Here is a 23,677-nt window from a genome sequence, read left to right as displayed (position 1 = left end):
AGAGAATTTTATGCCCTTTCAAACGAGGTATCACAAGGTAGGGGGTGTCATTTGAAATTTCATAGTTGGAGTATCTAGGGGTGAAGTAGGGAAACTTAAAATTCTCTAGAATTTGGAATGATCATACTGAATATGGTTTACATTGAAAATTTAATACCATTTTCTAACAAATTTTTATATCATTCCATTTCCATATAAGCAATTGAAAGTTAGTCATATTTTAAATAAAACAAATTATTTAATGCAAATTTTATAAGATGAAAGCGCTGTGATCGATTCAGTTGTATCCTACATTTACTTTACGTTAAATTATCTTAATTATAGCTTAATTAATTTTGAATACATCAATATACAATAACTTGATACAATAACTTACTTCAGTATGTTATAAACTCTCTGTATATATAACGGTACTTATTTATACTTTATTTTATATTTTCAAAACATTTTTAAACTTCAATTAATTAAATTTTAATTAATGTTAAATCTTTGCGTAATCATTAATCAAAATATTTCTTATATCGGTAAGAAATTTTTTATTCACACTATACACATTTTCATCTGTACTAATTATTTCAAAACATTTTAGTATTTCTTCTAATATGGAATGTGTGATTGTTGAATTACATTCGAAAAAAATTTTCAATTATCACCTGCTGAAAATATTTGAATGTAATAAAAATTAATAATGATTGCAGGTAGAAAGTTATTATAGTCAATATTTGTGTTCCAAAAATAAAAATAAATACTTGACGCGAAAAATCACACGTCCTCCATATTCATGATTATCGAGTACTCTTACCTATCCATTTTTATAGTTTAACTACGGCATTCTAACTTTTTACATAATATTACTTTTTGTTTTTGTTTACTTTTAACCATGTATACGATATTTTATGAACTCGAACCCGGATTAGTCCGGGTTCGAGTTCTGGTTCGAGTGTACTTTTTTCAATTCTCTTTTTTTACTTAATTTTCAAATGATAGCTGGGCAAATTAATTGTAATAAAATTTCCTAACACTTTACAAACTTTTCGATCAGTGTCTGAAAAGTAAGAATCTAATTTGGGGTGTATTATTCACAATAACAGTAGTCAAGTTCGTATTGTATATTTGAAGGCTTAGAAATATGGATAAAAGGCGCAAAAAATTTGTCGGAATACCCTTTTAAATTGACGGATTAAGGACGGTAGATGTAACCAACGTTGCATTACCTACATTTGTAGGACGAAAGTAACAGCAAGTAAGGAGCATGTGATCGAAAAGAATCAATAGGTACATCTTTCAATTTACATGTTTAGAGGCGTACATGTTTAGAAGCTCAAAAAGGCAGCATGCTGAGAATAGTCACAATGTTAAAGTTTGGCAGACTCGTCAGCCTCTCACGAAATTTGGAACATGTAGTAATAACTTAAAAAATCACGTGATGGGCTGGGTACTAATTGATAATATAATCATATAAAAATTTAGTTATCCCGGCTACCAGCGTCCTAGATTTACTCCCCTATTTACAATATCAAGGATTCAAATTAAATATACAAATAACTTAAATCTGTCGGTTATTTATTGATATTTCAAGCATGGTTTATTTTTGCCATTAAGGTCTGTACATGGAAGTGAAATAAAAAAATTAATATAAACACCCATATGATAAATTCATCATGTGTTAAATTAAAAACTATTACGATATTAATAGACTTGAGGGATACTTTTTTTAATATTATTATTTAATAAATAAATAAAAAAAAACACCCTTACTAATTAAAAACGTATTGTTATCGTTCCAACTTGTGCCTGGACAAAAAGACGTGAATCGTTTTTATATACCTTCATCTGTTTGATCATTCTGCTATCGAATAATTATAAAGGTTTTTTGTACCCGTTCGTGAGCGAAAAGGGAAAACAACAAGGGTACTATGCAACAACAATTAATGATGCATATTTGAAATTTAACCCAAATACCGAACTATACCAAGAAGGTAATGTACAGAAGGAATGTAAGAAAATAGGGTTTGTGGTTGGTAAATTTTTTATCCTTACTTTTGTGTCCAAATAGGGTGTAGATATCAACTAGAGAACGAAGAATCAATATTATTAAGAGCCAATATCGATATTTTCGAAAAAGTATTTGATTCACTTACTTCTAGTTTCTAGCTAAAAATGGAAGATATTTTTTAGAATGGAAGGTGTAATATTTTGAAATTAACAAGATGGTGTTCTATACATTTACTATGAATGTTATGGCCAATGATCCGCATCATAAATTGATTTATTTCTCACAAAATGATTGGTTGATTGATGGTAAAAATGGGAAAATATTTATAGTCCGGATACAATAATAAACAACAAACCTAACAGTACCGATTACAATCAAATTTTAATGATTTACTTAATTATAAAATCTTAATTAATGTCTTTCATATACTTATCATAATCGGATCTAGTATTTTTTTTCAACAAAACTTTATTTAATAGACTTGAGGACGCTGAGACGACATTTTAAGTCATTTCTTTTCAAGTAGTACAGTATTAAAATAAAAATGACGGTCACACGGAAGGATGACCATTATTTTCTTATTTTAGTCTAATTTCTTGTAACTAATTATTTTTGAAAAAACATTAATCAATATGCCACGTCTTTATTTGTCGGTTTGCCATTTTTCATAGACACCATACCGCCACAACATTCTAATTTATAGAGTTGCATAGGAAACTGAAATTGGATCATTCCTTATTTTATTGAGAGACGAAACTTACGGTACGAACAGAGGTACGACTGTTACGAGATTTCTTCTCGTCTTATTGGTTAAGACAATCCTTGATTCAATCGATAATCGATTATTTAACCGTTAATAATACAGTTGTGAAAATCGATTGATGAAAATATTTTTTTATTTTATTCTTAAATTTGATGAAGTTTTTTTCACGTAATTAGTGGATATGTTTTATTTTATAAAAATGTTAAATTAAGAGATTGGCTTGCTTAGTACTTAATATCAACAGAAAATCTACAAATCTATAGATCTTAACAGTTTGTAATTAAAAATTTACAGTATATGTATGTTTATATCTTTAGAAAAATTTAATATCGCTATAAAAACAAAATAGTAATTATAAGTTAATCATTTGAAAGAATCATTTCATTTGAAATATTTAACCGTTATAAAAATGTCACCTGTGCTATAAATCTCCTTAAAGAAACACCTTAGGACAATAAAATATAGTTAAGTACGTATTATTCTCAGCAGTTGTTTTAGTAATCAATAATAATCAATGGTTTTAACGATTAAAGATTACAAAGGTATTTTATTTAAAGGTTTAAAATAATGAAGTTCGTCAATTACCTCATGTAAACGTTAGTGAAGTTATTAGCACAGCCCTATAGGGCTGCGGTCGTGGAAGACGAGAGAAACGAAACAATGCTAAAATAGAATAGGAATCCGGATTTTCGAGAATTTTTTTAAAAATTGACAATAACTCGGATATTCTTTCAAACTTTGAATATTTACTCATATATAGTTTTTAATGCTCTTTTTCATAGGTCTTAATCATCTTCTATTTTGCTTAATTGTATTCTTGTTAAACGTATTAACCGGTCAGATATGAATAAAAAAATTTTCAATACCGAAATGATTTAAACTTTAAAAAAACGAGACGGGCGATAGAAAATATACAATGAGAAAAACGAGACGAGAAATGTTATCCTCGTTTAGTTTTGTATCTCGGTAATGCTTGTTAAAATTAAAATATGTCATCAAAATGAAAATGATCTTGTGTGAGCTATTGAAAATTGGAATTACTAAAAAATAGGTACTTAATTGAAATTTTGCAGGTAGCTTCAACTTGTGTTCATGTCAAAGATTCTCGAAAAATAAAAAAATTAATAGAAAATACTTTCGAAAACTAAATAAATTGCGGCCGAAAGGTCGCTATAATTTAGTTGGTTTTTTAAACTCTTCTAATTTATAAAAAAATAATGTAAGCTTAGACATTTTAACATTTTCTATACAGGATATTTCAACAATTAATTCAGAAATATTTTTGTTTTCACTTGTTATTAACTGATTTTGCCTATTATCAATTTGGTCTTTTCGCATCAAGCATATTTCACATCAAATTTCTTTAAAATTTGACTTAAATTACGTCCATATAAAAATTTCAACGATGGCTATTTTGAACATTTAGTATTCAGGATCGATGGACATTTGAAGAAATTTCAGCGAATTTCTATAATCGATACAAAAGCAATAGATCAATTTCATGTAGAGAAAACTAGCTTATCAACTATAAAATAACCATTAAGGATGTATGAGCATGACAACAATGTTTGATTTAAAGGCTCTAAATTTGTTTGTAGGTAGTCTTTTACTCAAAGAATATGTGGTTAAAATTTCAGCTTAGGTATCCGTGCAAATTTTTAAGAAAAAAGTCATTAAAAATCGATATAAAATACATTGGCTCTTATGGAGGAATCTCAAAAAACGACATATTTTGGAAGTTTTTGATAATTTTCATTTGGAATGAATGAAAACAAATTAAAAAAAAACTTTTTAATAGAAAGTAAACATATTAGCAATGAATTAGAAAAGAAAAAAACTAAGTGTCACCGTCCATATAAGGGATGTAAGAGCAGGGTAGATTAAGGGTTGAAATTATTTTTATCTTATTTTCAACTTTGATGATGAATTTTGTTATAACTTCATGAATGTAGACGAAAAATTAGAATAAAATTTTTCGATATGTGTCTTGGTTTTCGAAATATCGAAAGCTAAATAATTAAACAAAATTTTCAATTTTCGATATTTTGAAAATTAAGCCAGATATCGAAAAATTTTATTCTTACTTTTCGTCTTATATCGTCAAGTAATAATATAAATTTATCATCAAAATTGAAAATATCTATTTTTAAATTTGTGCCCCCACTACCATGCTCATACATCCTTAAACCTTATAACATGAGACTGATTTAATATATTTAGTAAGAAAAAACAATTATTAATATGTTGTTGTTATTTTTTTTTGTTGTTTTTGTTTATTTCATTCTCTGATGTAGGTATTTAAATATTATAAATAGTTAAACAATTTCAATTGTAATTTTATTTAAATTAGTAGATACTAAAAAGTATTAAGAAAATGTGTTATTCATTGAACTAAAATAAATAACAGAAAACTATCTGGTGGTATCCACTATATCCAATCATACTTTAACTGGTTTGTTTGCTATCTTCTCCATAACATACTTAATGTATGGTAAGTGTATAAATATAGAATAGATATATAATATGTTAAATTTGTTCGGACTTTTAGAAAGAAGTGAAATTATTATTGTTTTTAAATAAATGTGATGTACTCAACGAATATTTTCATATAGGAACAATTATAACGAACTATTTTTTCATTAGAAAATTTTCTTTGTGAAAAATTTAATAATGAACAAAATGTGAAATACAAAAATTAGAATTGTTTAGAAATCTTTAGAAAGAATCAGTTTTTAAAACTACATACTAAAAAAATTTAGCTTTCTATCTTTTAGAGATTGGAAAAACTGAAAACTTCGGAAAAGAACTACGAGGCCTACAGAAATGAGAACCAGTAAAGTTCTTCGGCATGATTGATGATATTTGTTTTTTGGATAAGTGTCTTCTTTTACCCCAAAAATGATCGTATCCAGTTTTCATGAAATTAGCCAATACATTAAACTTATAAGAAGCTAATTTGGGGAGCTAGGTAATACAGTTCGTATAGAAGTCTTTACCAAAATAAGCAGGACTGTATCTTACTTGAATTTGAATTTTACGTTCTTAAAAATGTAAAAGCCCAACTTATATATGACTGACTACAGGGGCGCCGACAGGATACTTTAGGGCACTCTCGACCTTTAATTCACCTCTGGGATATAAATATATACTTTCATATCCTGTAAAGCATTTAGGGCTACGAGCATTTAATCTTTGAACTTTTTGGAAACCTCTGTGCTATGGACCATTTTAGAAGTTAGATTCAAGCGTGCTTTTCAAATCTTTAATCTACACAAAATTGTTAAAATCTTTTCTCTTTCTTATGACTGCCATTTTAGCTGCTTGACGTTATTATTGATTTCCCAATGGTCGCTTACTTTCAGAATATCTTTGCTTAAGTTGTTTTACCGAGACCAACTTTTCGAACTTTAAAATGTGTTAGTCTAATAGTACAATTTAATTTATTCGAATTTGTATTTTTGATAAGTATTAGTTATTCGAAATTAGAATTAAAAGAGCAAACCACTTAAGTTTAACTGCGTGCTTTAAAAACGTACTTTAGTTTTCTAAATATTGGCCTCGGTAAAATAACTCAAGTATTGAAACTTCGTTGTCTTTTAAGTATAGTGATAGTGAATAAATTAAATGCAGTTTATCTCTTAGTACGGCAGAATTAAATTGCAATAAATTTAATTATTAAATTTTTCAATTTGGCTGATTCAATTTAAATGGTTTTTCGAATTTATGTTTATAGTGATCTCTACTTTAAATATAATAGCGAAAAATCATTCCAGATTTTTATATACCATCGGTAGACATGCTCCAAATTAATTTTACAAAAAATGATACTCATAAAAATGTACGAGCTATATTTGTAACTCAATATTATATACATATTGAATTTATTATAAAACTATATATATATATATACAGGTTGTTGTTATTATTATTGTTGTTTGATATTGTTGTTGTTGTTGTTGTATTTACAGGATGTATGTACATATAATGTTTGAATGTAATATAATATCTAAGATTAACATAACAAACAATGTTATGTAATGTTCAAAATGTTGTAAAACGTGAATATTGTTTTATTATTAGAATAACAAAAATGTGTATCACAACAACACACAACAAACACAATATGAGTACAATATACAATATTATTGTTGTTGTTGTATAAATTTATATATTATTATTATTGTACGTATTATGTTCACAAGTTCACCACTTTTTTATATTTAGTTTTACTTAAGACTGTTTAGTGTGAAATACTCATATGACATTCATGTTAATTGGGAGTATTTATCAATAAGTCTTGAACTAGTGGCACCAACAAAGTGGGGCTAAAATACGATTGTTAAAGGGCCTAGCAAAAAAATATATAGCTAAAAGAGAGCTGTGAAAGTTTCAGTCAGGTCTATGGAATGATAATTCATTTATTAATATGTAAATAAGAATGAATTTATTAATATATTCTTAATTTTATAATTTCCAACTTTTACAATTTCCTTGCGCCAACACCAAAAAATACCCACAACAATTGGTTGTACTCTGTTTGTTTATCAAATGATGGTGTAAGACATTTACCAAATTTTTTTCTATTACCTAAATATTTGCACCACAATGTATATTACTAGTAGATACCCACCCGCTTTACTGGGCAATTTCTCCTTTTTAAAACAAAACTATCACGTTATAGCCCTCACTTTGGTGAGGAACTTTTTTGAAAATGAAGTTTTCCCAATGATACCATGATTGTAACTTTCTATAGGTCCAATCATTAAATTAACCTTATTTTTATATTTTTGGATCAAAATTACCCCATCCACTGAGTTTTATCAAATTCTAAAACAAAATTTTTTTTCCGATTTTCTCGATTTTTTCAAAGGGGTACCCCTTAAAAAAATTGCAAAAAATCGAAAAATTTTTTTTATTTCCAATTTTGATAAAACTCAGTATATAAGATAATTTTGACCCAAAAAGTTCAAAGATCGGGGTATTTGTTGACTGGTCAAATAGTTTTTGAGATACGGACTAAAATCGATCCAAATATTGCGATATCTCAGAAACAATGCATCCAATCATTAAATTAACCTGATTTTTATACTTTTTGCATAAAAATTACCCTATCCACTGAGTTTCATCAAATTCTAAAACAAATTTTTTTCCGATTTTCTCGATTTTTTCAAAGGGGTACCCCTTAAAAAAATTGCAAAAAATCGAAAAACATTTTTTATATCCAATTTCTATAAAACACAGTATATAAGGTAATTTTGACCCCAAAAGTTCAAAAATCGGGTGCATTTGTTTACTGGTCGTGTAATTTTTGAGATAGGGGCTTAAATCGATCCAAACATTGCGTCATCTCAGGAACTCTACCCATCCGCTCAGTTGCCATTTTAAAGATAAAGACTATTTCGTATATAATAATGTATATTTAAAACAACAATTTAAATCAATATCAACAGATCCGGTATCCGGTAGTAGTTAGCGGTTTTACCGCCTTTTACACAATACACAATAAAGTTTATGGTACACAATAAAGTTATAACAATGGTGACTTCGACTTAAAATAACTTACCCATGCCTGGTCTAGATAAATACAAAATCAAGAAAAATTTTCATTTAACACATGAAGGTACCAAGACTCGATCAGTAACTTATTTTAGTATTCAAGAGCAAGTTTTTTTTATTAAAAAAATACCTTGATGTTAAAAACTTGATTTTTATGAAGGGGAATTTTTTTATACGTAAGTATTGAAAAACTTTAATACGAAAAAGAAAGTTACAAAACTACACAAAAACTTATTATTCGATATAGACACACACTAATTAAAAATATTCAAACTTCATAAAACATATACAGCTGTTTATTTCATGACTTTCGTTTTGAACAATTTATGACACTATTTTTTTTATTCAATTTTTTTGTTGATTTCAATGTTATTAAATAATGAAAATATAGTCATAAAAATTTTTTTATATAGAAATGCTCCTCCCTTAAAATAGTAATAAGAAACTACAAAGCGCTAAAAATATAAAAAATTAATTAACCAAATTTTTTATTGATTGAATAATATAATTACCATGTATACAGGATGTTTCAAGTTATAGTAGCAGGACTCTTATCAGATGGTGGGTAACGTTAAAATGATGACAATTTCTCAGTATACTCATAGCCAATGTTGCCAACTTTCAATTATAATTTTTTTTTTTTTTTTTTTTTTATAAATTCCCATTCATGTATCAAACAGTAGAGAAAAATTATTTTTCGAACAACTATAAAAAAACCAAGATATACGTCATCAAAGATTTGTTTGTATCCCTTTCTAGCAAAACAAATTTAGCATGGAGTTCTTATGGGAAACACAGAATATGACGTCAAATACTATGTCCGATAATCCGTCTAATTAGCAGTTAAAATGCGTATATCTTCCATATTTCTTGATCGATTTTAATTTTAATTTCACTTTTTGCCATCTCTTATTAAGAAATTGCCAAATAAAATTTCATGAATATTCCCTTTTGGTATAAATGATAATAAAAAATTAAATTATTTGTCCAATGAAAAACTAAAACTACTAGTGTTAGTGTAAAAACCACTGAATTGGCAACACTGATTATAACCGGAAAAGTCTCTTTTAGATGCAGACTATTGAAATTTTTGAAGTAAAAGTAAATTTGTTGTGAATTTAGCGGTGCGATTAATTACCAAAGCTAGAGGTAGAGATATGGATGTGCTACCCCCCTAGTTCGATAAAAAATCTCGGCGCCACTGATGATATTTCAAATACAATAACTTTATGCAATGTCTCATGCTTATCGCTTCCAGCCTGTTTCGAAAAATTATTCTTTTTTTTATAAATTTAATACCTTTTATCTAGAAAAGGACGTTTTCCGGATCATAACTGTATTGAAAAATTATCGTTATTTTACCGTTATCTATCACTTGATGAAATCCTGCTGTTATACTTTGAACCATCTTGTATTATCTGAGGCATATATTTTGGTTCGTTCTTGAACTAGCCTTCATTTTGACAGTTGCATTCAGATTATCTTTCAAGTGACAGGCACTCAGTTTTTTTACTGCTGATAAATTCTTATGTATGTGTCTATATAGGAATTCGGCCAAAATTTAACATTTTCGTTTTTATAACCGGTTCGTTGTTATCTTCGATATCGTTATAACTGGTTTTGGCTAATATATACATTTCCTTATCATTAAAAATACTATGCTTTTCAATGTATTTGACGAACAAAAGCAAATAAACTTAAAACCATATAAACCATAAAAAAATGAATTATTTTTAACAATGATAATATAAATATTAATTATATTAGTTTAAGCTAGAAGTAGAATCAAACCACCAGATAGACCTCGACTCCACGTATAAATACATAAAAATTAATTTGTAGAACACATGTGAATAGTAATTTCAACACCAAAATGATATATTTATATTAATGAATAGATTATATAATCAGATAATATTTAAATTTATATAAAATAATCAAATGAATAAAAAAATATTATATATATTTATATATATGCATGTACATGTATTTATGTATGTGTTTATATAATTCAAAACAGATTACTTCATTAAATTGAAACCAATTAAAAAATAATAGAAAATAAATACGAACTAATTAAAACAAATTATACATATAACTTCTATTACTATATTATAGGTACAACTACTCTATATAACATACTACTTATTACTTTATATAGAACAACTTTTAAACATTTTAACTAACTATAACATATTTTTATAAATCGAAAATCCGTCTGCTCAACATCAACTGAAACTTCTATGATTCAAATTTAATTAAAGAGAATTGAAAAAAATACACTCGAACCCGGACTTCTTGGATTCATGTCAAGCGCCCAATTGGTAGGCTATTCGAGTTCTAGACACGAATGCAATTTTTTCAACTCAATGAATTTTCTTTTTTGACATGAATCCAAGAAGTCCGGGTTCGAGTGTATTTTTTCAATTCCTTTTAATTAAGATAACTAGACAAGATATTTGTCAATATTTAGTTTACGCCTGTATGTAACATAATACGACAAAATATAGTCGAATAGACCATGATGTAAATATCATGTGCATGATTAAATGTAAACAACAACAATAAGTAATTCTATGATTCATTTTGTTTTTCCAATTTTGAAGATTGGTAGGTAAGTTTGGTAATAAAGAAAAATTAAATTTTAATCGTGGCTAGAGTGTCGAATTTCTGGGGAAAAAAGTTGGAAGCTCTCCTAAGATGATGGTCCGAAAAAAAAATTTACCCCCTAAAAGTAATCTTGATTAAAAATGATTAAGGTATTACGGTTATGAAAGCAGTATTTCAAGAATTTCTTTAAAAAAAATTTAAAAAAATATATTTTTATGGGACTAGCTTTTATTGTACTAAAAATTAGAAAAAAGTTTTATCTCATACTCGACTATTTGTAAAAGCTTGAGCCACTAAATTTAAAATATCAAAAATGAATCGAAACGCCTCATCTACTACACATGACTAATTATTTTTCGATTCATTCTTGATATTAAACACCTCAAGCTTTTACAAATAGTCAGGTAAGAGTGACTCATAGATAAAATTATTTTCTACTTTTTAGTACAATCAAAGCTTGTCCCTTAAAAAGTATTTTTTATTAAAATTTTTAATTTAAGATTAAACAAAATGTATATTATACATCAAATATGGTGGAAGCGATGTAAAAATCAGGACACCACAACCTTACCATGCATTGTCATCCAAACTAAATGTGCATACAAACTTTCAGCTCAATCGGAAATCGGGAAGTGGATCAAATTAGACTTGCAAGATTTGATTACAGACAGATAGCGGGACAGGATAAATTACGGACAAAAAAATTATTGTTTCATTATGGGCTCACGGTCAATTATATCAAATTGAACTGAGAAAAAACTATTAAGTAGATATGGAAGAAGAATATGTAGCACTCGATGTTTTATTGAACTATTTATTGAGGGCCTAGCATCGACGGTAAGATATAAAGCATTAACTCATGAGATTTTCTAAATAAAAGCTGAACGTTGCCATTTTTCTCATAGCTACTTACTTTTGTAACTTTTTAAGTTTTAGTAATTAAGTTGGAAATTTTAATCGTATATTGAATTCAAAATAATATAGAAAACTAGAAAGCATTTTTCACTTAGTAGAAAAATAAAGCATGATAGACCAAAAATAAAAATAACAAGCCTTGGGTAGGGTCTATCACTACAATAAATAGTTATAAAAAACTAAAAAAAATTAAAAACTAAATACTCGATCGATTCGAAACGACTTGACCGAATGTTATGAAATTTCTTTTCGGATCACATTACTTCGATCGACACCTCAACGAAGTCAATGTCATTTTTCTTGTTTGCGTGATATCATAGCTCACTTTTTTTTCTTTTTAACGTCACAAACTAAAGAAATTTAATTCCTAATATCAACATACCTACTTATACTGGGTGTTCCAAACCACCCGTCCAGGCTGATTATTCTGAATAGTTTTCAAAAAAAATTGAAACGAAAAAACACGTATCAAATATTTTTTGAAACTCTATCTAACCATACCAAAAACACCCTCCACCCTCAACCCCTGTTAGGGGTAGGGGGTGTAACTTGAAAAAATCAAATGGTAACCCCTATTTATTTCTGCAGATTTGAATTCTTCAGAAGAAAAGACAAACATTTTGTCTAAGAAATTTTTCCCGATTTTCGGTAGATCACGCTACAATCGACAAAAATCGTTCTTTTGGATTTGGCATTAGAATTGCAGTTCAAGTGAAGGCGAGAAAAGTTTTTTGAGTCGAGAATAGTTATTTTCAATTTTGTTTTTGTTTTTTTGAAGAAAAGACTATTCTGTTTTGTTTTTCATATTTTATTATGATTTAGAAAAATTATTTTTGTAAAAATGTTTTTTTTTATTTTGGAAAGTCTGAAAAAAAATTAAATCTAAAATGATTCATATCTAATTCTTTCTAAGAGCTTTATTTAGTATCCTCCCAATTGTCTAGTGGTTTACCTCAATTACCGCAATTCGACATTTTCGCTTCTCTTTTATTTTCGTTGAATTTCTAACTTTTGTGTTGCTTTTGTTTTGTTTTTGTTTTGGTTCTGTGTGTTTGTGTTTTTATTTTTTTTTACTTTTTCGTTTTGATTTTTGTCATTGAACGGCGCAATTCTTATGCCAAATCTAAAAGAACGGTTTTTGTCGATTGTAGCGCGATCTACCGAAAATCGGGAAAAATTTCTTAGACAAAATGTTTGTCTTTTCTTCTGAAGAATCCAAATCTGCAGAAAAAAATAGGGGTTTCCATTTGATTTTTTCAAGTTACACCCCCTACCCCTAACAGGGGTTGAGGGTGGAGGGTGTTTTTGGTATGGTTAGATAGAGTTTCAAAAAATATTTGATACGTGTTTTTTCGTTTCAATTTTTTTTAAAAACTATTCAGAATAATCAGCCTGGACGGGTGGTTTGGAACACCCAGTATATTTATATTTGAGTTATTTAAATAAATAACTCTATTTTAAAATATATCTAAATCAAGCACATATTCCCAACTATCTACAACTCCGTGTGTAGTGTTCGTATCGTATGCAAGTTATATTTATTTGAGTATATTAAAATAAACTAACACAACATTAGTATACATTATAGTTAACTAGTAGTTATAGTGTTTATATATTAATAAAAAATAAAAAAAAATTAAATTCATTAAATTAGTTGTTAATAAATATATAACAAACATATAAATATTATAGATAGACCATAGATAATATTAGAAACAAACTTGGAATATAAAACCATGTACAGACTGTTCCAGGGTAGAGTACTTACATTTTTATTTTTTTATTTAGACATAGGGACAAAACAGGTACATCCGCTCTAAAATACCGTAAACGAGAGATGACAAAAAAGTAAAATTAGTAAAGTTAATTGTTAATATATCCTGTAGATATAGACACTAGTGTCGAATATCAGACTTTGTAGTATTTTATTAATTATATAAATTTAAAAAATAATAATTTTAAAATCAAGAATGACTAACTTTATTAACATCTTTGGTAAAAGTAGTATTAAGTGAGCAACTCTCAAAAATTCTCGAACAAATCCAACGATTCTCAGTGAGTGGCATACTTAAAAATGGTGTAAACCTTAAATTAAATACCCAACAAAATGTGCAGAAATTAATATTTGAGTATAAGATTGTACCTTTCTTTAAATTGATGCCGACGACATAATTTTTAAAAAGTAACAAAGAATCCTTAGATTTTAAAGGTTTGAAAGGAAATTATCAATAAAGGCATTTCACTTTTAACAAGTGAAATTTTTGCACAACACGTGAAAACAAACAATTGACTAATTCAGATTTAATTGTTAAAATACCATGTAATGACCGATTGTGTTGATTACACAATCGTTTATTTCCGAAAAAAAGATAGTCGCTCTAAGATAGTCACAGGCGTGTATATAGAACACGACTGTGGTGTCACACACATAATTAATATTCCATTATAATACATACTGTGCAATACTACAATATTCTGATCTAATTTGCGCCCTTATGGGTAAACAGTGATGTTTACAAAAAAACGTTTCAAACAAAAGCTGTTTATTTTTTGATAAAGAATATTCTTTACATTTAAACTTTTGTTCTATCTCCAAAGATTAACAAGATGGATTCCACGTACCCAAGAACTCACTTTCTGAAACCTGAGCACGCTATTTTCAGTTTGGTATCCCTCTTCGTTTTTGAGTTATCGTAGTTATCGTGGCCGACAGACATTCAGAGGAACAACTGGAAATGGATTTCACGAGCACCTATACCAAAATTTTATTCGTACTATCAATATTTTTAAGCGTTAAAAACTTGGTACTAAACTTAGTATACCTTAATATATTTCATATATACATGGTATACAAATGAGAAATCTTTATTCTCGGGTAGCTTAGTTTCGAAAGATTTCATAGTTTTCAAATTAGTGGAAGATTTTTTAGAACATCCTTTAGTTGTTGTCTCTACGACTAATATTACTGTTACTTCCTGTAGCTAACTGAATTAATACATTGTTTATTTATATTTGATTTTAAATAATATTAAATGTTGGTTAGGTAGAATATACAGCTTTTAGTAATATACACACTAGTCCATATGTTTTTAATATATTATATAACTATCGAAGGGTATAAAAGATTATTTTATTTATAATTTTTTTTTAATTTTAAATTTTCAATTTGAAACACAACTCTAAAAAAATTAATTTAAAGGTGTTTTTATTGTATTATAAATATTAGTATTCTCATTTCCTGTAGATAAATATTAGGATGTCCATAATATGAATGAAATACAATAGGTAAATTGATAAATTGAAAATATATTATTAATTTTTAATTTATTATACACCGTGTCAATTTTTGCACATGGTGATTGGAAAGTGAATGCAGTTTTAATGTCCGATTATTAACTGTAATGTAATACAATAATAAAAAAATTTTTAACAAAAAGAAAACCGACTTCAAAAGAAAATCTTTTCCAAAACAAATGAATATGCACTAAAAAGTAAAGAAATAACGATATTATATTGCAGTTAAAATTATTGTTATTTTTGGAGTAGGTGTCAGCCAACTAATGTAGCAAACTGTTCTGTCAGAGGTGTTTCCTTGGCTGATACCGACTCCAAAAATAACAATAATTTTAACTGCATTATAATATCGTTATTTTTTTACTTTTTAGTGCATATTAATTTGTTTTGGAAAAGATTTTCTTTTGAAGTCGGTTTTCTTTTTGTTAAAAGTTTTTTTTATTTCGTGATTTTTAGTGAATCTGAAGTACACTAACTACTCTTTCACTAAAAAAGAATCATCGAAATCGGTTGATGTGATATTGAGTTATTCGTCCTCTTGTCGTGCATACTTAATGCAAATTTAAGACTTTTATGATTTTCTCATGGATGCCGTTATCAGAACTCGACCAAAATGAAATGAGACCACACGGAAAGCACTTCCTTTCAAATAGATAAAGAATCATCAAATGCCCAGTCAAAAGTTCTGAGGTAACAAACATAAAAAAAAATAAAATACAGTCGAATTGAGAACCTCCTTTTTTTGGGTTTGAAGTCGGTTAAAAAATTATCCAACTGAATACAGCAGGCGGAAATGTGTGCCGTAACTTCATAGAATTTGGCGACTACTCTAAATGAATAATGAATAAACATAAAAAGAAAATATCACAGAAGTTTTATTTGTTTTGATAATTGATGTTGGTGAATAAAAAGATCAATTTTTTTATAACTGATGATGCAAAAAAAGAAATTCTAAATTTCTTCTTTTGTGTTAGTTTTTGCCAAATAATGAAAATGTTAGTACCATTTTCTAAAGTGCTTATTTCAAGATACATATAGATATTTTGAATTGGTATAAAAAATTTCTTTGAAAAGCCCTAATAAATAGCAAGAGTATATGTTATTTTAGAGTTAATACAAATTACTTACCTTAATTATTGTAAGTTTATGGACGTGAAGGAATTAGAAAATGAGGAAAAACCTAAAACAAAAACATCTATTTTATTTCTTTAATATATTTAATATCAGTGGCAAAGTTTACAATTTAAAAAAAATGATTAAAATTGTTAATCTATTTTACAAAGGGAAATGTCAATCATGTACTCGTTGACCAAGAAGGTAAATAAAATTATCATTGCAGTCGAGGGACCGTTTTGTGGAAAAATTTTTAATCAAGGAGGTCTAGAGGGATTCTTTACTAGAAAATGGATGCAGATTTATAGAAGACAAAGTTGTAGAAGCAATAGCTGCATCGGCTGAGCAGTTTTTTATTCATTGGTTGCTTAATGTTTCGAAAATGATTCATGGAGCTTGGAGTTATCATACTACGAATCAAATTTATAATAGCTTGCAAGTAGAAAGAAACAGGAAAGCAATTTATACTCCTTAGAAACAAAAAATGCTAATGATAAGAAAAAATAGCCTTATCCAAATGCATTATAGTGCTTCATGAGCCATATACCTCCACAATTTGAGAACCTTACAAATCTACGTAAAACCGTTTTAATTTTAGCACAAAAAATAGTTTACCAAACATCATTTCTGTTCTATTATACCTCGATTATTTATTTATTTTTTTAAATTTGTATCCCTCCTGAAAGTTTATTGTTACGCCACTGGTTGACTTAAGTAATTAAAGTCTATTTATATGGTGCAAAACATTTCACATTGCATGAAATTTGTTTATACTCAATGAACATGTTAAATGAATTGAAACTATTTTTTTGATTAAACATAAACTATAGATTGCATACACATAAAAACCCACCTTAAATTTATATCAGATAAAAAAACATATGTACAAAGTCAAATAAAAACATAATGAAATCTAAATAAAACCATCAACAGAAAAAAGAAATTCATTTCAAAAGGTTTATTGGTTTTTACATTATTTTTATCCAACCCCTTTACGAAAAAAAAAAAAACTTCTTCGAACTTAATTTAACATTCATTTATAAAAAAGTAAACCTCCTGAGTGTATCTCGTACCTTCACAAATACAACATATGTATGAGCAGACAGAGAATCTTTTAATTTATATTAATGAAAAATAATCTTCGATAATGATTTATGAGATAACTTCACATCTTATTGCAATCAACAGAGTGTTCAATAATTTTCTCTCGCAGTACTTTTTGTCAAGATGAGCATAAAATAAACATTTGTTTTCCAAAAATTGCGCTTATTCAAGGGGTTGAGCGTAAGATAAAGATTTTATGTCTATAAAGGTATGTTAAACGAGTCCGATCAAGTATACGACTTTCGTTTCTAAACGTTTGTGCGGCCTGAATAGGAACGAGATCGATATGTCATCGTAATATTGAAATTTACAAAATTTAAACACCCCGCGAAATTTTTCGGGTACGGAACCTTAAACTCACACTTTAAACATAGCAAAAAACACTCTCCATTAAACTACCTTTCCAATAAAATAAAAAAATCCAAATATATTCATCCGTTTAGGCGTTACGATGCCACAGACAGGCATCTTTTAACGAAAATCAACTCATTGTGCCATATTTAGTTTACAGTTTGACGGAAATTACAATATTACGGTGACAGATATAATCACAGGTATAGTTTGCTTTATAGCTTTGTATATGAATAAATTATTTAATTTTATTATAGAGTATGGTTTTTGTTTAATTATTAATAAATCACAAAATTCATAATAAATTTTTTATAATGCAATGTTTTTCAGATTCACACGAAATAAAAATCAGCAATCTTAATAATTTTTGATTAGAATAATAAATTTTATAAGTAATAAACTTCAAAATTAAATCATAATTTCTTCAAATACACTAGCCAAGATATACCATTAGCTAAGAATTGTAACACAATTAAAATTATTTATGTTCTTTTATATATTATAACTTAAAGAAACATGAAAACTTTTGATATCGTGTTAAAAATTTTCCTATGTTTTCCTTTTTATGTTAATAATTTTTTTCTATTTTTACTTCTATATTATAAGTTTTACTAGAGTATATTCAACTCTACTTCAGTAGGAATTTGGCTGTCATAAATGTATGACGACAAAGGTATGGAAGAATTAATTTTAAGTTCATCATGCGACTCAGTAGTTTCAGTAGTAAAAGTTCAAGACTCAGTAGTTTCAGTTCTGTTCTTTATATTTAGCATCGATGCCGGAATGTAAAAAGTATTATCTACGTGATTAAACACGATGGTATGTACAATTACCGCCGGGAACTAACGTTCTAAGTAAAACTAGCAAAAGTAGTTAAAATATTGTCAAAATAGTAAAACTGAAAAAACTAAATTCACTTGGATCGTAATTTTAGGCTCAGCATTGAAAAGCAAATAAAACCAATACCAATGTTTAGTTTATTTTTGTTACCCTATATTTTCTGTAAAATATTCTTTTATTAATTAATTTTCAAAATAACTTTTGAAATGTACTGTAAGATTCTTTTTGTGTACATAAAACACATTTTCCTAGCAAGCTTCTATTAATTAGTTAAAAAATATTCTCAATGTGTTAATTATTCATCTTTTTTTTAATCGTACTATCACCTGCTCTTACATAAAATCTTTTTCAAATGAATAATCTCTCTCTAAATTTAAAATTTTTGTTTATGTAAACTATTACAGATGGAAACTTAAAATAAACAACATGATTTATTTGTGATTAAATAAATTAAAATTAATTCAAATTTTTTCATAATTAATATTTTTTGATATATAGCAGCTGTCAATTTACAGAAGAAAAAAAAAGGAAAAATATTATAATAACAAGCGATATACATTGAACTTATTAAAAAAAATTATTAAAGAAATAAAATTAACCAGGTGAAAATACCCACATAGCCTCTATATACAGATATAATTGAAAATGAACGAAAGTCCGAAAAATTTTGAGATAATATAATAAAACTTGTAGTCATACACCAATTATTTTGTATTATTTTTTAATTATTCATTGTATTATAGTATGTACTACCAAAAAGCAAATATAAATTCAATTGATTAGATATAATTGAATTTTTATTATTCCTTTCATAGTTCTTAAAAACTTTACAGTGTGGGTATTTTCCTTACAGGAACGTAGAACAGGCAGTAAGTCGCTAAACTTTTAAAGTGATTTTTACGACCCGACCACAGAAAATAAAGAGTTTTTTTGTTGAAATGAATAAATTTCAAAAAGTCGTTAAAATGGTGAAAAGCCAATCTCGGTACTTTTCGATCGACTGTAACAGTGTAGTCTAAACCATGCATGAGCAAATGTGATTCAGACGTTCTGTAACTTAATAACGAAAAACATAGCGACAACTTAACCAGTTTCAACCAATAATACGAGTAAGCCAGAGAGACAAAATTTTTTTTTACCAATCTCATTACTATTAGAGAAACTGAGATAGGCAGAAGAGTCGTATACGCGTCTCGCTTCCTCCTCTATGAGCAATGCGGACTTGGATAAAGAGACACACAATAAAGTTTATGGCACACAATTAAGTTATAACAATAGTGACTTCGACTTAAAATAACTCACCCATGCCTGGTCTAAACATAGAGGTAAAAACATACCCTATTTAAACAACCTTATACGTGAAGGTATTAAATAAATTTTTTATTTGACACTAATGATGTATTTTATATACAATATTTTACATGAAAAAAAATTTTTTTTCCTAAATTGAATAGGTCGTTATCACTTGTACATTTGGAATATTATTATTTGTTTAACAGTTTTTTTTTTTATGACCTTTCAATAAATTTTAATATTCATAATTTTTATTCGTGCGTGTTTGTTGAATATTATTCCTCCGACCATATTAAAATTTTTGAAAATATTTCAAAAATAAATAAGGTTTATTTACAAAATAATAAATCTTATAGTAAAAAACCTTGACTATCAAGCTTTTTACAAAATATTCAATTAAAAAGTTAAATAATATGTTCTATTGAGATCTACTCTTAAAACAAGGTTTTGAAGAAATGGAAATTATTAACATTCTGTATTTAAGATTTAAAAACAGTTTTCACCATTTAAAAATTTTTTTTGTCTCTTGAGTCACGGCTGAAATGATTGAACGGAATAAAAATATTTTACAAATTTATTATTAACTTTTTTTGTTTATTATTCAAAACTACACTTCGTAAATTTAATTATATATATTTTTAAGCTTCTTTAAATATCGCGAAATGACATTCAATTACTTCAGGATAATATCCACAAGCTTTTTGAGCTTTCCTCAATCCTTACGCTGATAAAACATACTGTAAAAATGGAAATTCCACAGTAGTTAGACGATGAAATACAAAAATGAGAGTCGATTAAGAAAGAGGGTCTGCTAAAGCAGAAAATTCTATGATTGGTCTAAGCATCATCAAGATAAACCTAGAACTGTCATAAAAATATTTTTCATCTGTTTAACAGTATCATAAAAATATCATAAAGTAGAGAAGATAACCAAACATCACTCCTACCAACTAATATAACATAAGAAGCAAACTATTCTCGTCTCGAGACAGTATTACTATCTATAATATGCTGGAACTACCTTAAATAGATTTATATATGAATGAAAAAATTTATAAAAACAAGTAGATATGATATTGCATTTAATAGTGATAGTACTGTATAGTAAAATAATTTCTGTAGTAGTAAGATAACATTAAGTTGTTATGTTCAAGTAAACATAGAATAGAAATAGAATGGGAAGTTGTAGTACCTAGAATCAAAAATATACATAATGTGTTTTTTATATAAAATTCATGTATAAAGATGTAACAATGGAATCTTTCGAAAATTACAACAAGTAATAAAAACGTGCCAGCCATGGTAATAATTATAAATAACTCTCGAAGGTCACCCACAATCATCTTTCTCGATGGTCTCCGAAGATGCTCTCTCTGCGTAATCCTTATTGTTCTCTTTATGGAACACTATACAATATTGCTTTTGCAAGTTTCTCTCATAGGAATCCTTTATTATCCTGAGCTTAACGGGTATGTTTATTGTTCCGGAATAAATTGGGCTCTTTTTTCCTTTAATTACGCTAAAATACACATTTAACAGATAGAATAGTTTTGAAATTCAGTGCAAATCTACTATTATGTCTCGTAGAAGGCTTTACGTTTAAGGTATTTCGATACCGAAAAATTAACAATCAAAGTTAGTGTTTCTACCAAAAAAAGTTTTTCATTTTAAGTGAAAACTTAGAACATTTAGTATAAAAATTTGAAATTTCATAATATTTGAATTAAAATGATCAACATCAATCTGGTTTTCATATCTTTTGACACTCCGAGCAACAATTATATGCATGTTTATATGGTTTTTATTGTTTAAATATATTACGGGCTGTATAAGATTATGACAAAATATAAATACAATTCAATTCAAATAACAATTAATATACAATCATATGATTTATAGATAGTAATATAAATAAATACAGTGCTATAAGGATGTCGGTGACACGAAGCTATAACATTTTCCCCTACCAAAAAGTGCTCAAAATCGCTAAAGAAGTTTTCACATCAAAAAAGGTTCTTTCCACTTTACTTCTACATTTTACTCTTGGTACAACATCTTACTCTACTAGTAATAATAATAATAATAATAATAAAAGTAATAATAAGTAAGTAACCAACACAACAGTCATAATAATATATTAAATATAATCGTGATAAGTTAATAATAATAAATAAATATTATGAATGAATGAATGAACGAGAATGTCATCTATTTCATCATATTATAAAAAGTCATCATTCGTCTTGTCTTTGTACAGCTTTGCACATCATACAATGTCTACAACAACTAAGTTCACTTAAGTAAGTTAATATTAAAACTACTATTACACTAGTACTACTACTTATTACTTTACTTATTATTTGTGTTTGTTACTTCTTAAGCTAGACTAGTCGTCTTACAAATATTATTTTATTCATCAAACTAAATAAATCCAGAGTGTCTCAAAAAAGATATGCATTTTCTTAGTTACAAAATAGAATTAAATTCTTTTCATACATACATCTAATACAATAATATTATAAAATGTGAAAAAGTGCTAGAACAGCTCTGATTTCAAAAATTTTCATTTAACCTCTGCATTTTTATGAAAAATGACAAAATTAGTGTAGCATTCCAAATAGTAACAGTAGTAAAAAAATTTAAAGAATTCAAAATTTCACCTCGAAAATCGCCTCCCTAGGCATTTCGGAGTCGCTGATCATGAATTCGAGGTCAAAAAGCAACTGAAGATGATTGAAACCTCATTAAAAGAACCTCCAAAAGTGACAGAAATTAATTCCATTTTTTTTATTTAAATCATCTCACCTCGGAAATTGTCTCTCAGGGGTTTTGACATTGTTGTACACGAATCAGTGGTCAAAAATCAACTCAATTAAAACCACCACTTAAATTGACAAAGTAGAAAATTTTAACTCAAAATTTCTCGTCGCAAATTGTCTATCGGGGATTTTAATAACTAGCTGTACTAATTGCGAGCCACCTGAAACTACAGGCATTAGGGATGTTGTACTGTTGTACTGAAGAGGGACAAATCAATTCTGCATCAGCAATACAACTTCTCAAATGTTCAAAAAATTGGTTAGAATTTCTTGTACCACTTTTACTTCGCTTATAAATACTTACGGTTTAATTTTTATTAAGACGGATACAGAAGCACTGCAATGAGAGATGTTATGTTATATTGTGTCGCTGAACAAGAAGTAATGTCACCTGCACTTAGTCCATCAAACTGTTTTCTACTTGAACAGAAGAGAGTCTTTTTCTTAAATAGATGGATAGATATAGATAGATTGCATGAATAGATACTTTTCAAGTCACTTGAATCTTAACAAACTACTATAAATACCTATATATCTATCAAATAAATAAATAAATAAGTAAACAGTAAACAGTAAACAACAATCTCTCCTTGTCCTTCTTAGACATTTCTCTTTATGTACTTGTATTTTTGATACTTGTTAACAACAATACTAAACATATAATATACAAGTAACAGAAGATACAAAGTTATATGTTTAGTTCAAAGTGGATATGTAAAATATTTATTATCGATTTTGTTTATTAATCTTACACATGTAATATAAACAATATAGAATTTGAGCTTAGTAATTTCTCGAAATCGATGAAAATTGGGCCATGACTAGTTGATAGAATGTACCAAAAAAATAAAAGTGACCTATAGCGTAATAATTTGCACATTTCGTTCTTTATTGGACTTTTATTTCTAGCATCAAAATGATACGAAAAAAAAGATATCATTATAAAGCTAATAAAAAAAGATTTTTGATTCTATAAAAGTAATAGTTTCCGAGATATGGCTCATCGAATGTCGCCTTTGATTC

The 23,677-nt window shown here is 27.5% G+C and overlaps 1 protein-coding gene across 1 annotated transcript in view; it reads right to left on the bottom strand.

Moving 5' to 3' along the window:
• LOC123295937 (L-lactate dehydrogenase-like) overlaps positions 1 to 23,057 on the bottom strand; it is a 135,418-nt gene extending 112,361 nt beyond the window's left edge. The window contains exons 1-2 of the mRNA XM_044877398.1: positions 22,959 to 23,057; positions 16,263 to 16,314 (exon numbers count right to left, since the gene is read on the bottom strand). The gene's annotated coding sequence lies outside the window, so the exon portion shown is untranslated. The remainder of the gene's footprint in view (positions 1 to 16,262; positions 16,315 to 22,958) is intronic.
• Between the last annotated feature and the right edge of the window lie 620 nt (positions 23,058 to 23,677).

Source organism: Chrysoperla carnea, chromosome 3 (genome assembly GCF_905475395.1).
Source record: "Chrysoperla carnea chromosome 3, inChrCarn1.1, whole genome shotgun sequence".
Lineage (NCBI taxonomy): Eukaryota > Metazoa > Arthropoda > Insecta > Neuroptera > Chrysopidae > Chrysoperla > Chrysoperla carnea.
Note: the sequence above shows the minus strand (reverse complement) of the source record. Positions and strands in the feature narration are given on the sequence as shown.